At 36.8% G+C, this 18,759-nt stretch overlaps 1 pseudogene; it reads left to right on the top strand.

Moving 5' to 3' along the window:
* The first annotated feature begins 5,278 nt into the window (after positions 1–5,278).
* Positions 5,279–10,026, top strand: LOC145064294 (uncharacterized; annotated as a pseudogene).
* The last annotated feature ends 8,733 nt before the right edge of the window (positions 10,027–18,759 follow it).

Raw genomic sequence — 18,759 nt, 5'->3', positions numbered from 1 at the left:
CCTCGGGACCAAAAAGTAACCAAAAATCAAAAATGGTAGATCTAAGAGATGAATGATCAAGTTCAAAGCTTTATACCTTCATTAAGCTGATAATGAGTCCTAAAAGCCAGATCCATAAGCTCCTCATTGATTCCCATCTTTGCAACAAGTTCCATATTCTTGAAAATGGGCCAAACATCCCAAAAATGGACTCCACAAGCTCAAAATGTCACCATGAATGATATATGACGATTTATAGGGTGGAGGTTGAAGATATTGGGGTTAGGTTATGAGATAAGGAGCTTAAATAGGGTTCTGATCTGACTGGCGTACACCTAGCATAATTCTGGTAGGCCCAACATACTTCGAAGAACATTTGCGACCATCCTGGTCAGTACGCCCAACGTACTCCAAGGTACGCCCATCATACTTCCTTTTTCACTACTACGCCCCACGTACTCAGCTAAGCCTGAAACCCACGAAACTTTCGAAGACCATAACTTCTTTGTTATAAGTTCGATTTCGACGATCCTTATATCAACATAAAGGTAACAAGAAGCCCTACACTTCTAACAACTCGAATCTTTCTTAAGACCTTCCGAACAAGAATCCATTTTCCACAAAAGCCCAAATTGACACTTTACCGAAATACAGCTACGCTTCAAAATACGAACCGAACACCCAAATCACTTCTAATACATCACCCGCACCCAAATGGGCCTAGATCTTACCTTTTTCAAAAGCCATAATCCTTATGATGACCGATATTCGGATCACAGTCTCAGACTAGGAATCGATTCGGAACAAGATGTTACATTGGGTGTACCAAGCTAATTTGCATGGTTATTCACACCTTGTTTGTGATCCTCGACATCCCAGTCACAAACTTGAAGGGCACAATCGAGATTTAAACATGCCATTGAATATTCCAATGAATCTAAAAGGATCTAGGAATTTCAATTCACTTAAAACCTTTTTTGTGTGTTTTTCGTGATGGAAATTGGTAAATCGTCATTCACCTACCTTCAAATATTTTGCAATTGGATTATGGCATCCCTCTTCCAAATTGTAAATTATTGTGTTGGGTCCTAGCCTTAATATTTCATTTGGGTGTTATATTAAGGACTTAAATCAACTAACTTGAATTTCTCCCATTGTAGATGTCTAGTTCAGACAACTATGGTGTTCCCAAATCTTTTAGAACAAGCTTTCCTCTTGAAGATGATGTCCCGCGGTTGGATCGTGGAAGTCATACTTCACTTCCTCCACCTACTCCAATAATTCTCCCTAACCCACAAGTTCAAAGACTTGAAAATTCAAGGTCACCAAGTCGTACTTGCAATGAAACATCAAGACGGAAGGCCTGTGTGTACTCACGTCTTGGAGATGATGTCACATATTGACAAGCTGAGAGTATTGGGTGTCGTTGTCTCGATGAAGTTAGATATTGATTGGGTTCTTCAATCACTTCCTAAGTCATATAGTGAGTTCATTAAGGACTACTATGTGATAGACCATGACATGAACTTTATTGATCTTACCTATTTGCTTGTTGCTGCTGAATCAGCAATGATTTAGTGCAATGGAAAGCATATTTGATTGGAAGATCTACTCCCCAAACTTCCATGGGCATTGACAATGGAAACACTGAAGTCCAGAAAAGTTTTGTCTTCCCAATGGAAAGGGATCGGCTATGGTCAACCCGGTTGACCAAAAGGCAAAGAGAAAGGCTAATTCTAAGGTAGTCCCGTGTACCATTCCCAAAGAATCCATATGTTTCTACTGCGAAGAGAAGGGGCATTGGTTGCGAAGTTGCCCTGACTACCTGAAAGATCTGAGAAAAGGTAGAATCGAAAAGTTTGACTCTGCTTCAGGTAAGTCTACTGTCTAACTCTATTAAGTTCCTAATTGTTGATTCTTAATACATGATGTGACAAGGTTGCATATTGATGTTTTGTAGGATCATGCAAAGGGAAGGAAGCTTAAAGGAAGAGTATGTTGAATCTGATCGCGAAGATGGATTTCAGTCGCATGGTTCGAAGATCGGATTTTTGAGCTGTTGCTTAGGAGTTATGATAGATTGTTAGGAAATATATAATAACATAGTTTTCATTTGTAATTGCATTGTAAGGAAAAGTTTTTCCACATTTTATAAATAAATAAATTTTTTTTTTATTTTATATTATATCTCCTTGCAATGACATTTGTGAAAATTGATGTTTCTATGCTTAGCAATAGATGTGATTCTTTCATTTATGGTAGTGTCTAAATTTACCAAATAAGGAAAGATTCTCATCACCCAAGTTTCAATTGGACAGAAACTTGGAATCATACAAGTTGTATTGTATGATGAATGAAAATTTTCATCTTTGTTAAATTAAGACTAATTCCTTGTTCCCATGACTATGTGAGTCAAATGAAGGACTAAGGGATCGGGTACACTGGGTGTGCGCTGTTCAGGTCCACCACAAAGAACGATAAGACTATTTGTCATGATTTACTAAAGTGTAGTAAATATAGTTATGCTTACAAGTTTAAGTATTATTCTGAACATTGGAAAAGTTTCGATGTAAGGATGAATGAGAAGAATCAAATTAGGCAGAAAGATAAAAGTTTCTCCAATCTGAAAAGATAGGAGAGTACTTTAGTATTGTGTTTTATGATCATCTTAATGGTTATGGAAAACCATATCATAATTGATCCTCTAAAAGACATCTTAGTGCATTTGTATGGTTAAGAAGCGGAATCATGAATTGTTGAAATAGTTTAAATCTAAAAGATGAGTCATACTTCGTTCCAAATCGAGTCTTAGAGTCATACTTCGAGTTTGAGCCTTGAGTGACATAATCTTAAGAAATGTTTATAACACTTATGAAATGTAGAGTAAAATGTTTTCTACTCTTGTACATTTGAAATTGGTAAGTTGTGATGTTTTGGATAAAACAAAGACCAACTAAGGCCAATTGTGTGAAGTGTTAGTCTTGATTAGGATCCGCACTAACTCTTGGATATTTGTTTTTCAAGTAATGTTCCTTTGACAAAATGAATCTTATATGTCAAGAGGTCAGTGGGAGTCTTAAAGATCTTGAAATTTTCAAGAACTAATCAAGAGTAAACCTATTGTTTATCACTAGCACACAACTTGAGGTTTGTAACCTATCGTGGTGACATATTCTTATTTCTGTGCTCATTCTAGTTAAGGTTGACTATTTATGTGAGTACTATGAGTTCTCAATTGTTTGCATAGTAACTTGGAAGCGATGGCAGGACCTTGTGCTGCCAGGTGGCACGAAATTAAGATTGAACAAATTCAGTCACTAACCTTGTCTTATGATTATGGTTATGACAAATTCACATGGATATGAGCACATACGCCATAAAAAAATATGAATTCACTACCATTCCCCTTGAGTTCGACACCCTTTCTTATCAAAACTATACAATACTCGATCAGGTTAATTTCCTGTAGGGTGTGGTTTAGATTTTATAGACTAGGAATTATAAATAAAAACTAATGCATTAAAATACACTTCAGTTGTATATGCATGTCGATCAGCTGAGTCTTATTTGTTGATTTCTGTTATATATGAAATGAGTTGTTGATAACTCCTAGAATTCTATAAGTCCCTGGGACTACTGATAGTCCCTAAGGTTGCTGATAAAATGTGGAGTGTGCTGTTAATCCGTAGGGCGTGCTGTTAGCCCATTGGGACCGCTAGTAGTCTCTAGAGTTTGTTGATAACCCTTAGCTGATGATGATTATGATGTGTTATATGTGTTATTTTGGGGAACTCACTAAGATTTGTGTGTGTAGTTGTTGATGCAAACCCACAGCTGTCAACAAAGGATCCAAATCAAATGCCAGATGGACCAGTTACGAGGGCACGAGCTAAAACATTCAAAGAGGCTTTAAATGGATTGGTTAGAGAAGTTTGTACTCAAGAAAGTGTATGGAGACCCATTGGACCCAATCAAAGTTGGATTACCATAATTCAAGTCCAAGAGTGATTTACAAGATACAATAAGAGCCTTTATAAGCCCATTTCGTTTTTTTCTATATTTTTATGTAATTTTCGTTTTTATATATCCTAAATAAGTGTTGGGGAGATAAAAGGGTCTTAGGTTACATGAACCTTGTGATAAACCATGTCTAGGTTCATAGTTTTAAACTTGGGGGTTAAATGCCTTAAATTAAAGACACTTCTTTAATTCATGGCTCTTTAGGTACTCTTCCCACACTATAAAAACGTGGTATTTGTATCCATTTGAAATCAATCAAGTTTTGAATACAATTTGTGAGTTTTTAACTCTTTTTTCGTTCTTTGTGAACTTTAGAACTTATCAGGTTTTCATAGCTTGTGGCGTTCAAACTTATCAATCAATTTGGTGGGTTGATTGTGGCGTTTTATACCAAGGTTCTTGTCTCTTTATAGACAACGGGTCGCGGTTTCCACCTTTGTTTTACAATTCTGTAACCAAAAGAACGATCGGGCAAAACGTGTTCAAACCTCAATTTTGGGTGAGATCACATCATTTGGTATCAGAGCCAGTTCTTTGTGTTGCATATCTATTTTGTTTTCTTCCTTGATTACTTGAGTTCTAAGACGCATATTGGTAGCAGGTCTTGTCACAAGTTGTCAAGGTTCTTACTAGCGACTTTTGAATTTCTAAGTTGTCAAACTTCTATATTCTACATTTCTTTTGTTTCCTTTATGTTTTCATTTGGCTATTAGTTTCCTCAAAAAAAAATCAAAGGTAAACAAAAAAAAAAAACAAAAAAAAAAAAACAAAAAAAAAACAAAAAGAAGCAAAAAAAAAAAAAAAAGAAAGAAAAAAAAAAAGCAAAAAAAAAATATTTACAAAAAAAAAAAGATTTACAAAGAAAAAAAGAGAGAAAAAAAAAAACAAAAAAAAAAGAAAAAAAAAGAAAGAAAGAAGAGGAGGAACAAGTAAAGCCTTTTTTTTTTCTATAAAGTCAATTTGAATTGCAAGTGTAGTCTTTTTTTTCAAAAAAAAAAAATAATAACCCATTGTTTGCTTCATCATTAGCAAAGCCAAGTTTGTTTGGCTTTCTTTTGTGTATTGAGGTTACTTTAATTTGGATACAATTTCTTTTGATTTGTTTGGTAAGTTTGAATTCCTCAAGGCCACAAGTTCAAATTTGATAATTGCTTCTTTAGTTTGTTTAGAACTTTAAGAGTTAAAAGGGAGTGGTAAAAGGCTGTGTGGTGAGACTAAAAGAGGGTAAAAGCCATTCGAGGGATACACGAGGGTTGAGTGAACTATTTTTGAGAGAAACACGTGAGTGAGTGTTGGGAGGAAGTAAATTATTATTATTATTATTATTATTATTATTATTTATTTTTTTTGGCAGAAATATAAGATGGGTGATCAAAACCCCCCACCAAACCTTCAAGTTCAAGCTATGATGGATGAAATGCGACGTTTGATGACAAATGAATTTAACCAAGTACATGAAAGAATGGACCGAATGGAGGCACAAGTACAAAGAACTCGATCTCGAGCATCATCACAGGTTTCTAACGGGGAAGAGGAGGATGATGGTTGGGAACCTGAAAGGCGACCAAATAGAAGGAGGTCACGAAGAGATGACAATTTAAGTTCTATTAAAATGAAAGTTCCTTCTTTCAAAGGCAAGTCAGACCCGGACGCGTACATTGAATGGGAGACAAAAATGGAGTTCATATTTGATTGTCATGAATATTCCAACCGTAAGAAGGTAAAACTAGCCGTAGTTGAGTTTTCTGATTATGCACTAACATGGTGGGATCAACTTCTAATCACTAGACGGAGAAATGGAGAAAGGCCTATTGAGACATGGGATGAAATGAAGAGTGTCATGCGAAGACGGTTTGTGCCAAGTCATTACTTTCGTGATCTCCACAATAAACTTCAAAGCTTAAAACAAGGCAGCAAGTGTGTTGATGATTACTTCAAAGAAATGGAGGTTATGATGGTTCGTGCCAATATTGAAGAGGATCCTGAGGCAACCATGGCCAGATTCTTAAATGGCTTAAATCTTGAAATTCGTGATCGCGTTGAGATGCAACATTATGTTGAAATTGAAGACATGGTCCATATGGCTGTTAAAATTGAGAAACAATTAAAAAGAGGTGGCGGGTCTCGAAATAACACTTGGAAGGCTAGTACTTCAAAAAAATCAGAAAATACACCTACTTCTTCTTCTAATTCCAAATCTGATCCTAAAACAACAAACTCTTCAAAAGGAAAAACTGATTCTTCTACTTTTAGGAATCGTGACATAAAGTGTTTCAAGTGTCAAGGAAGGGGTCATATTGCAAGTCAATGTCCAAATAAGCTTACCATGGTGGTTAGAGAAAATGGCGAGATCGAAACGGATGAATCAGATTCTATAGTTTCAACGGAAGATTGTAGTTATGATGAAGAGGTGGCTGTTCAAGGTGATTTGTTGGTTGCAAGACGAGCTCTAAACATTCAATCCAAGGAGGGAGACGATGCCCAAAGGGAGAATATATTTCATACTCGTTGCTATGTTCAAGGCAAGGTATGTAGTGTTATAATTGATGGTGGGAGTTGTACTAACGTTGCAAGTACTTCCATGGTTGAAAAGTTAGGTATACCCACGATGAAGCATCAAAAACCATACAAACTTCAATGGCTCAATGATAGTGGTGAGGTGCGAGTTACAAAACAGGTGATGGTTTCATTTCGGATTGGAAGATATGAAGACGAGGTGTTGTGTGATGTTGTTCCTATGCAAGCCACTCACTTGCTGCTAGGTAGACCATGGCAATATGATAGACACGTAAGTCACGACGGTTTCACTAACAAATACACTTTTGTTTACAAAACAAAACCGGTAACTCTTGTACCAATGTCACCAATTCAAGTTTACCAAGATCAAGTAAAACTTCAACAAGATGCGAAAAAAGAGAGCGAAAGAAAAAAAGAGAGTGAGAAAAAAAAAGATGATGAACAAAAAAAAAATGAGTGAGAAAACAGAAGAAAATGAACAAAAAAAAAGAAAGTGAACAAAAAAAAGAGAGTGAAAAAAACAAAGAAAACATGAAAAAAAGAGGGAAAGAAAAAAAGGAAAATAAATATATTGCACTGGCAAAAAAAAGTGAGATAAAAGAAGCTTTTAAATCAGAAATGCATATTGTGCTTCTTTTGTTCAAAGAAGCTCCAATAGCTACTAACACTTCGGCCGGAACTCTTCCGAGCGATGTTACCTCTCTCTTGCAGGAATTTGGAGACTTGTTTGCTGAGGATGTTCCAAATGGATTGCCACCAATTCGTGGGATTGAACACCAAATTGACTTTATGCCTGGGGCGTCTATTCCCAACAAACCAGCCTATAGAACAAGCCCTGAAGAAACCAAGGAGCTACAAAGGCAAGTTGAAGAGTTACTTGCAAAGGGATTGGTTCAAGAAAGTATGAGCCCTTGTGCCGTTCCAGTCTTGTTAGTGCCAAAGAAGGATGGTTCTTGGAGGATGTGCGTAGATTGCCGTGCCATCAACAATATTACGGTAAAGTATCGTCATCCCATTCCCCGACTCGATGATATGCTTGATGAGTTGTATGGAGCAAAACTTTTTTCCAAAATTGATTTAAAAAGCGGGTATCACCAAATTCGCATGAAAGAAGGTGATGAGTGGAAAACAGCTTTTAAAACAAAACATGGTTTATATGAATGGTTAGTAATGCCTTTTGGCCTAACTAATGCTCCTAGTACCTTCATGAGATTAATGAACCATGTTTTGCGTGAATATATTGGCAAATTTGTGGTTGTTTACTTCGATGATATTTTGATTTATTCAAAGTGTCCAAAAGATCACCTTGAGCATCTGACATGTGTTTTGAGTGTGCTTAGGAAAGAAAGGCTATATGCTAACTTGAAGAAGTGTACCTTTTGTACTGACCAAGTTGTTTTCCTTGGGTATGTGGTGAGCTCCCAAGGAGTGGCTGTTGATGAAGAAAAGGTAAAAGCCATCCAAGATTGGCCAACTCCAAAGACTATAAGTGAAGTTCGAAGTTTTCATGGCCTGGCAAGTTTTTATCGTCGGTTTGTCAAACATTTTAGCACTTTAGCATCACCACTTACAGAAATCATCAAAAAGAATGTTGGGTTTAAATGGGGCAAAGAACAAGAGCATGCTTTTCAACAACTCAAGTTTCACTTAACTCATGCTCCTTTGTTGTCTTTGCCTAATTTTGACAAAACATTTGAAATTGAATGTGATGCATCAGGAATTGGAATTGGTGCTGTTTTGATGCAAGAGGGTAAACCTTTGGCATATTTCAGTGAAAAATTAAGTGGGGCAACTTTAAATTACCCAACTTATGACAAAGAGCTTTATTCTTTGGTCCGAGCATTGAAAACATGGCAACATTATCTGTGGGCTAAAGAATTTGTAATTCATTCAGATCATGAGTCCTTAAAGTTTCTAAAAGGACAACACAAATTAAACAAAAGACATGCTAGGTGGATGGAGTTCATTGAGACATTTCCTTATGTCATCCGATACAAGAAAGGTAAGGAAAATGTTGTGGCTGATGCTTTGTCACGTAGACACTCTCTACTTTCTTCTCTAGATTTCAAAATTCTAGGATTTGAACAAATCAAGGAATTATACCACAATGACGTTGATTTTGGTCAGATTTACCAACCTTGTGAACAATGCTCTTTTGAAAAGTTTTTCTTACATAATGGTTTTTTGTTCAAAGAATCAAGACTTTGCATTCCTAAATCTTCCTTGCGTGAGCTTTTGGTTAGAGAAGCACATAGTGGAGGCCTTATGGGACATTTTGGGATCGCAAAAACATTATCTACTTTGCAGGAACATTTCTTTTGGCCAAAAATGAAGGTGGATGTTGGAAGAATTTGCAATAATTGTATTGTGTGCAAGCAAGCCAAATCCAAGGTTCAACATCATGGTTTATATACTCCACTTCCAATACCATGTGAACCATGGGTTGATATTTCAATGGACTTCGTGTTGGGTCTACCAAGATCCAAAAGTGGAAAGGACTCTATTTTTGTGATTGTTGATAGGTTTTCTAAAATGGCTCATTTTATTGCATGCAATAAAACTAATGATGCATCTCACATTGCTGATTTGTTTTTTAGAGAAATTGTCAGGTTGCATGGAATGCCAAAAACCATTGTCTCAGATCGGGATTCTAAGTTTTTGAGTTATTTTTGGAAAACTTTGTGGGCAAAATTAGGGACAAAACTCTTGTTTTCAACAACTTGCCACCCACAAACGGATGGTCAAACAGAAGTGGTGAATAGGACCTTGTCCACCTTGTTGAGGGCTTTAATAAAGAAGAACATCAAAACATGGGAGGACTGTTTGCCACATGTTGAGTTTGCATACAATCGTGCCACTCATTCTGCTACAAAAATGTCACCATTTGAAATTGTATACGGTTTTAATCCTTTGACTCCTTTGGATTTATCACCTTTGCCTTTTTCTGAGCAGGTTAACTTAGATGGAAACAAAAAGGCTGAATTTGTGAAATAGATACATGAGAAAGCAAGACTAAATATAGAAAGAAGAACGGAGCAATATTCAAAACAAGCGAATAAAGGGCGACGCAAGATGATTTTTGAACCGGGTGATTGGGTTTGGTTACATATGAGAAAAGAACGATTTGCAGCCCAACGACGTTCAAAATTGCTTCCAAGAGGGGACGGTCCTTTCCAAGTTTTAGAGCGTATCAATGACAATGCATACAAATTGGACCTGCCGGGTGAGTATAATGTTAGTGCAACTTTCAATGTAACTGATCTAGCTCCTTTTGATGTAGGTTCTGATTTGAGGACAAATCCTTTTCAAGAGGAGGGGAATGATGCAAACCCACAGCTGTCAACAAAGGATCCAAATCAAATGCCAGATGGACCAGTTACGAGGGCACGAGCTAAAACATTCAAAGAGGCTTTAAATGGATTGGTTAGAGAAGTTTGTACTCAAGAAAGTGTATGGAGACCCATTGGACCCAATCAAAGTTGGATTACCATAATTCAAGTCCAAGAGTGATTTACAAGATACAATAAGAGCCTTTATAAGCCCATTTCGTTTTTTTCTATATTTTTATGTAATTTTCGTTTTTATATATCCTAAATAAGTGTTGGGGAGATAAAAGGGTCTTAGGTTACATGAACCTTGTGATAAACCATGTCTAGGTTCATAGTTTTAAACTTGGGGGTTAAATGCCTTAAATTAAAGACACTTCTTTAATTCATGGCTCTTTAGGTACTCTTCCCACACTATAAAAACGTGGTATTTGTATCCATTTGAAATCAATCAAGTTTTGAATACAATTTGTGAGTTTTTAACTCTTTTTTCGTTCTTTGTGAACTTTAGAACTTATCAGGTTTTCATAGCTTGTGGCGTTCAAACTTATCAATCAATTTGGTGGGTTGATTGTGGCGTTTTATACCAAGGTTCTTGTCTCTTTATAGACAACGGGTCGCGGTTTCCACCTTTGTTTTACAATTCTGTAACCAAAAGAACGATCGGGCAAAACGTGTTCAAACCTCAATTTTGGGTGAGATCACATCAGTTGTGGACTAAATATTTTTGATCAAGTACTTATTGGATTTCGAAGACAAGACTTTATACATCAGCGGATTTATGATTTGAGATTCCGCATTGTCTTCCTATTAACACTGATTTCAGAATAACAGTTTATGAACAAATGTGTTGCCTTGGATGTAATTTTGTTAAAATTGATGTTTTTTTTTATTTTAAAAATGAAAATTTTATCCATGGTTTTTGGGATTTTACAGAATCGAGACCATGATGAATTAATTGTAGATTGTCCATAAAGATTGGAGATTGCATGGGATTGGTAGAATATTGATGACTATTTAGAAAATTGCGATTTTGAGTATTCGATAAACCTACACTTAGATATTACTTCATGGATTTTATCACGAGTAATTCTAAGATTTAATATCTTATATTCTTCGAATGGAGATATATAAGTTGTAATTTCCAAGTCGGTTATGCATTGATATTGCGAAAACACGTCAGTAACATGATGTTATAAATCGTAGTATTATATATGATTTAGTGAGTAAAGGTTACAATTATGTAGCCAATGTTTATTCCATCCTTTTGTCTTATCAGGAAAAGCGATATCTGTGGGCCCCTCGATGATTTGAGTTGATCTATAAAAAACGAGGCGTCTGGTCAGGACTAAATTGATGTGTTCAATTTTGTAGTTTAAATTGATCACAAATTAGGTAATCTAGAAACAAATAAATGAACATGAGGTTGATTATAAAAAATACATTACTCTGTTCATACGATATCTTGTAGAACGAAGGAATAGGTGATCACTTATCTTAGGGACAACGTTTGATTTGAATCAGAGTTCAACAGTGGCCTGGGAAGCACACTTTTCTGTTCCGTTCAAGATTATACTTGCAATTGTAGTTATAGACTTACCCAAGTGGAAGATTATTTGATTAAGGTGTCTAAGCTCATAACTAAATTGGTATATTCTTGTAATTAGAAGAAAATTCCTTTTGGGGTTGCCCTCATAAATGAAACTTGATTAGAATGACATTTGTAGAGAGAGGATGATTTGTTAGATTATTATATGATTAATAAATTAATTGAAAATTATGAGGAAATGATTTGTTAATATATTATATGATTAATATATTAACATGAAATAGATTTTTGAATTGTTAATTTATTATGTGGTTAATATATTAATATGAGATCAATTGTTAAAGTAATTGATTTGTTAATTTATATGATTAATAAATTAATATGACATCAGTTAGAATTGATTAATTATTAGTCAGAAATAATCTGAAATTAATTTGGGATTAACTGGAATTAATTAAATGTGTAATGGATGAATTGTAATTGTTCAATAGTTGAACAAAAAAGACAATTCTAGAACCATCCAAAGGAGGACGCTTTGGGGAGCTCTTTTAGGGTTTCCAAAAGCATGCTAAATACTAATAATGAAAAGATTTGCATTGTAATTAAATCTATTATTTAATTATTCAAATCTTGCTTTGTCCTTAAGTTATCTAAACCATAAATAGTACCCTTAGGCATCAAATTTTGTGGTTACTCAATCCAAGGAGCATATGAATGAAATTTATACATTCTTCCTTTTTCCTCAAGTGTCTTCTAGTTCTAAGGTTTGGGTGTAAGCCATTAGGGGCATCATCCTTTAGGTGCTAGCTTTCCAAGCTCTTCAAAGGAAGGATTGAAGCAACTTGTTTGCTATAACAAGTTTGAGGTATGTAACCTTGATTTCTTAATTTCTAAAGTGCTAGGGTTTATGTTAGTTTTGTTATTCAAAGTATGTTGCCTTCAACATGAAAGATATAGATCCTTTTAGGTTGCACGTATCCTTTCTTAATTGTTAAGTGTTTTTCCACATTGTGCATATTGTTGTAACCTAATAAACCCATCAAGAATTTCATGAGGTTTTATAGTAGGTATTTGCCAAATATCCATAAAGTGTTCGCTAGAATTTTTGAGAGTTCTTAAGCGTTTCGAACTGTGATCTTCCTTAACTTTTTTAGAATCCACGTGTTTTAGTTTATCAACTACTGAATCCATGCTCAATTATGCATCAATCTAACCTTAATTGAACATATGCGATCAATCTATGTTTAGTTGTGGTTCGGCCTTTGTAACAAACGTAGCTAAGGTGTTTAACCTAAAACCTTATGTTGTATTCTTATTCGAGGGTTCGAGTTTATATATATATATATATATATATATATATATTTGTAGATTAAAGAATATACCTAACCTAAGAGAGTAAACCTATGCTATAGTTGTGTTTTCCTAAGAAAGTACTAATTCGCTATAGCTAATAACTCTGATACCAATCTATCACACCCCGACCGCTAGCAAAAATGCTGAGGTGCACTACGTAAATTAGTGATCACAGTTATTGAACATACATTGAACACTACCAAAATATAAAGTTCTATTATTATTAAATAGAAATTACATTTTCGATGACTTACTACTAAATCACAACAAATGTGTAACATCCATAAATTTTACACAAAATTTAAACTTTTCCAATGACAATTTAAACCCCAATAGTGTTTGTTTACAAATTGTTTTCAAATCATTATTCATCAGAGTGTCCCAAAAACAGATCGTATGGATGAGGAGTGGTACGGTCACGCCTTCGCCTTGCCACGATCTCCTAAAGTACCTGAAACAATAATTGAAAACTGTAAGCCCAAGGGCTTAGTGAGCTACCTCCAAATACCATCATTACACTGATAATATCATATTGGTAACAATCAATCAATCAATATGCATACCGGGCCATCGGCCCGACTGGACCGCCCTACGGGGCCTACAGTCTAATTGAATCTATACCAAGCCTTCGTCATGAATGAACCGCCTCGTGGGCCTACAGTCTCCCGAACTGCTCATAGGGTATGTTGGCCTTCAGCACAAAGCAGGTCCGCCTCAAACCGACCACCAATCAACACACATGTGCACATAAATATCGTACGCTAGCATTCATAACAGTCAAACTGATCTAACAGATCAAATAGCATAACAACATCCTATAATCAGGATACCGATCTAACCGAAATCTAACATAGCAGCCATCCTAAACCAGGATGAAATCTAGCATATCAGTAACATAGCAACCATCCTAAATCAGGATGTATCTAGCATAACAATAACATAGTAACCATCCTAAACCAGGATGCAAACCATAAAGAGCCGGCCTTGGTGCCTTAGACCCTTTTGATATAGTGAGGATAACTCACCTCGCAGATGTCGACTCAGTAGATAAATCTCAACTCTCAGATCACTCGCCAAAGACTCCTCCACCTATTACCATAGTACGAGCATACTCATAAATCCTCAACCTCACAAGTACTCCGTAAACCAACCAGTTGTCACACCCCAAACTGGAACGACGGAAACGTTCTGGGGTGGAGGACGTCATGTCAAGTATCACAACATATGTAGTATAGTAATCAAAGTACAACAACCATTGCATTAATAGTAATAATTTTACATAGGTTACATTTCATAGCAACATCAAAGTAAATACAGAGAATAACATAGATGCAGCTTGGTACTAGGCTGTCTTTGCAAAAGCTCCCAGGATGTACCTATCTACCGATGACCTGAGAATACAAGTTATTTTGAAAGCGAGTATCAGCATATTTAAATGCTGGTGAGTTCATAAGTATTTAATGACATTAGTATAAATACACATTTTTATTCAAGATAACCTCATGAAGGATAATGGTTTAGAATCTACAGAGTATTAGAATTCTTTCCAGAAAATCCTATATTTTCTAAATAAAAGCAGCCTTCTACCAAGACCGAATTGTTTATGTTCAAGGAGTAATTTCCCTAAAAGTACTATCATTATCAAAATATAGTTTTTACTTGAAAGGAGTTATGAGGAAAGCCTCAAGTAAAAATAATAAGGGGAAAATCATATTTTTCCTCAGCAGGAACACCGCTCGCTTAAAAGTAAATAAAACTTACACTCCAGGAGGGTATTGAAAGGACAATACGCCTGGCTTAATATAAGACAAGAAAAAACAGACTCCAGACAGTATCAAATGAACGATACAGCTAGCAAAGTCTAAAACAAAGAAACACAGACTCCAGACAGCATCGAATGAACAATACATCTAGCAAATTCTAAAACAGAGAAACACAGACTCCAGACAGTATCAACTGAACGATACAGCCAGCAAAGTCTAAATCAAAGAAACACAGACTCCAGACAGTATCAAATGAAGGATACAGCTAGCAAAGTCTAAAACAAGGGAAAACATAGACTCCAGGAGGGTATCGAATGAACGATACGCCTGGCTCAGTCTAAATAAAAGGGTGGATAAAAGGATGAATGTGAACTCGTATGTAACCATGATGATTGACGATCGAATCCTTGATGACCCTCCAGGTCATGCAATGTATAGTGACATCTGTCACCCATTGGGCCTTACCGGCTCGGACTGTAGCTAGCAGTCAAGGTGTGGGAGTGTCTATCTCGCATAGATCTATGCACACGATGCCCGTTCTCCCTCCAGGAGACTCTGGTTACACGGCGATGGCGCTTGGAAGCGGCGTATTGAGAAATAGTACGTCACATTCTATTTAAAGTAGTATAGTAATAGTATAGACTCACGAATGAACTGACTCTTGTGGAATTCTTCATACTAGAAAGAGTAAATAGAATCTCCTAACTATTCCTATAATAGTTACTAATGTTTCAGGTATGTGAATGATGAATGGAAAGGATGCCTTTGCTACTCAAAGGAAATGAACTGGCTGAGAGAACTTTTATGACTACATATGTATACATGATATATAACCAATGTTTAGACGACCTTCGGACGGATAACCGATACTCTAAACCACATCCAAACAAGGAAAAGGAATTTAAGTGAAGTTAGCCTTCCTAAGCCCTTCAAACATTGCTTATATAACTATACATATATAGGCATGCACTTTACAATATACAAGCATAAAAGAATTCTTTTGTAAACCTTTGGAAAATAAGAACTTATAACTTGATGTCAGTTTATAAAACAAGCCTTGAAAACCTATGGGAAACCTTTGGAAAATCTTGGATAATCTAAAAGAGAAATTTATACTTTAAAACAAGATTTGAAAGCGAGATTTGAAAACCTTCAGCTGGATAAAGCAGTTTGACAAGTTAAATTTGTTTTGCTATACAGTTATTAATCACATGTGATTTATCTAATAACTGTATAGTTCAACTTGTATTCCCCCCCATAAAAACAGTTAAAATCGTTTAAAAGGTTGATTTAGGGGCATTTTGGCACCCTTTTTAAGGGTTTACGGCCTAAGAAGTTCTTGGGCCGTAAACACCTTGTTCATGCTATTTTTGGGTGATTTTAATGCTATATGGACATGAAATAAGTTTTAACACATTCTAGGGTAGGAGAACTTACAGTTTGGGGACGAAAACTTGAAGATTCTTGGAAGTATTCAGGTTTTGAAGAGAGAGGGTAGAGGGAGAAAGTATCTAGAGTGTGGAAAGTGTGCAAATGAAGTTCACTCAATCCTTATATAGGGTGAGTTTACCGCCCGGAGTATACTGCTCGGAGTTTACCGCTCGAAGTTTACCACCCGGAGTTTACCGCCGTAAACTCCATCTCATGGAGTTTATGGCATTGTTTTGGTGTTAGGGCTTTAGCGGTTGCTTTTTAACACTTGTTCCTTAAGTGTGAAAGGATCGGAATACTAAAACGGACTTTAAATTGTGCTAAAAGATGGCGGAAATGAATTTGACTTCCAAATGAAGTGATAAACTGTTGAAATTATATATATGAAATATTTGGGGTTGTCACATCATCCCCCCGTTAGAGGGAATTTCGTCCCGATATTAGAGTTTAGGCAAGGAAGTAGGCATGAACAATCAAGTGAAGAAATGAGGGTACTTCTTATTCGGTTGGCCCTCGCGTTCCCAAGTGAACTCCGGTCTTCGCTTGGCGTTCCAGCGAACCTTCACTTAACGGGATGCGGATTTCGTTTCGTTCGCTTGATCGCTCAGTTCGTGATTTCCTACAGGTTCATCTACGCAAAGTTGGGTTCCCATTGATTTCGATCTTGACGAGCAGGATTTTGAGAGTTACGTCGGACAACCATCTTATCCGTTTTGGAGACGCGAATAGACCACGGTGGAATTGATGGAATTCCAAAAGTAGTCGTGGTCTGACAAGGGTTGGACCAATTCTTATAAAGAATCTCGTATGATCCTAAGCTCTCGGGAAGATAGAGCTTTTCAGTACTTAGAACATAATGTACTTACATGGTTAGATCATCACTCGATGTGATCTCCATTCTGAAGTTCCAAAAGTTCCTTCATACTGGGGGGTGTATTCTTTGGTTTGGTTTTTAGAAGGCTCGGATCGTCTTCGGGTTCGTACTTCTTAATGGTTGGCTTTTGGAGGTTTTCTGGATCATTGGATGTATTGGCTATGTTCTGGCCTCTATTGGTTTCGTAACATCTATCTCGACCTAGTGCAAAATGGACCTGCACTTCTAACTGTTGAGGTGTTTCTAACAAAAACTCTCGTAGTCGGTGAGATAGGGTTTTACTAGACGATTGTTTAGGAAATTTAAATTTTCATTATCATCATATAGATGCTTTCACAGCACGATCCCTAAACGGAACGAATCATGCTCTTACTCACTTTGCTGCTTCACGGATAGCAGTCTCTGTTCAGGGCTAACTTAGCCCTTAGAGATTTTCTGAAATGTTGGACTATCTCGAGAGCTGGTTCTACTATTTCTGTGTGAGATAGTATTCTTGGAACACCTAGTAGTCCAATGAATCTCTAATACATGCCCTATTATCTAAGGTGTTAGCTTCTTTCAGTTTGTGGGAAACACATGTTCTTGTATAACCCATCGACTAACACCTAAGCCGGTGTTGAGTCTATAATCTCTTCATGATTGGGGTTATAAGGCTTAATTCAAACATACCCTTTTTTACTTTATTCAAGTATTCTTGCTTTCGAGGGTTATCATGTGGTTCTTGGCATTCTAGTATTCACTTCGGAGATTGCAGTCTTGCGTCTACAGGGCGACGATGACTTCTCTTGCGTGAGGAGGCGGTATGGCCTATGCACTACTCGAAACTGGATGGACAAAGTGCGTGAGTAGTGCGTGTATCTCTCGCAACTACTCTTCCGGTGTTTCTGAGTTTCCTTGATCTAAATGAAATCTAGAGAGTATAGGGTTCCGTCACTCGGAACTTCTAACTTCCTCATCCACTCTTCTTAGAGTTTTAATCCTATCACAGTTTCTAGGTTTCCGAGATCTCTACTGGGATGCTTAATTCGTGGGATTAAGTGTGAATGGATGGTCGCAGTCAATGTTCTTGACTCTTAAGACTCGAGTTGCTTTACTAACTGAGGGTGTTAGCTACTATGTTGGCTTAACCGGGATGACAACCATTTTCGGATTTGTGGTCATTCTAGTAGCTCAACCCACAGTGGTTCTCTTGCCTCCAGCTCCTATTCCATGGGGTAGGATGAAGAGTTTTACTATAAGGTTCGTGTTAGAGCTCATACTCGGCTTAATCACTAATGCTTGGTGCATGCAAGTCGTATATAATTGAGATCGACGGGGTGTTTAGATGTGTGGCCCTACCCCAAACCCACAACCCAACGAGGAACAGGGAGTAGGGAGGAAGCACACATCTTAAATCTTATTGATCTAAATTATATACCACTCTAATGCATATACTGATTAGTAGCAAGTTAATCCCATGAGTTCCTTATCTTGATTCACGAATCTGATTATGAGGCGCTAAGGGTCTTTCTGGGGGGATTTACAGAATAGGTTTCGGGTGGTTATCGTCTTCTGGAATACCTGCAGTGTCTTTCGCTTCGAGTTCTATCTTGCCTGAGGAGAGATTGGGTAACGGCACGTGATACCCTTCTCTTGTATATTTTGGAAGGTTTTTAGATAAAAAAGACGACCGACGGATTGCATTAGGTTTTATTATTAAGTTCGGAAGAACTTTTATTTGCTGCAATGGCTATGGTGAAAGTTCCCTTTACACAACACTAGGAATTTACACATGGTTGCACCGGGTCGAACCATGATTGATAGAGGCGTCGAAATTGACATACATCGACATGATATGGAATGAAGGTCGATAGGACCATGTGCTGAACGGGCACATAAGTTCTTGGCGTCTCGGGTTTCGTCCATGACATCATTGTCGCGGATACTTGGACCGATAGCATCGACGCG

Source organism: Lactuca serriola, chromosome 7 (genome assembly GCF_051521515.1).
Source record: "Lactuca serriola cultivar US96UC23 chromosome 7, Lser_US96UC23_V15, whole genome shotgun sequence".
Taxonomy (NCBI): domain Eukaryota; kingdom Viridiplantae; phylum Streptophyta; class Magnoliopsida; order Asterales; family Asteraceae; genus Lactuca; species Lactuca serriola.
This window is presented reverse-complemented; position numbering and strand designations above follow the sequence as displayed.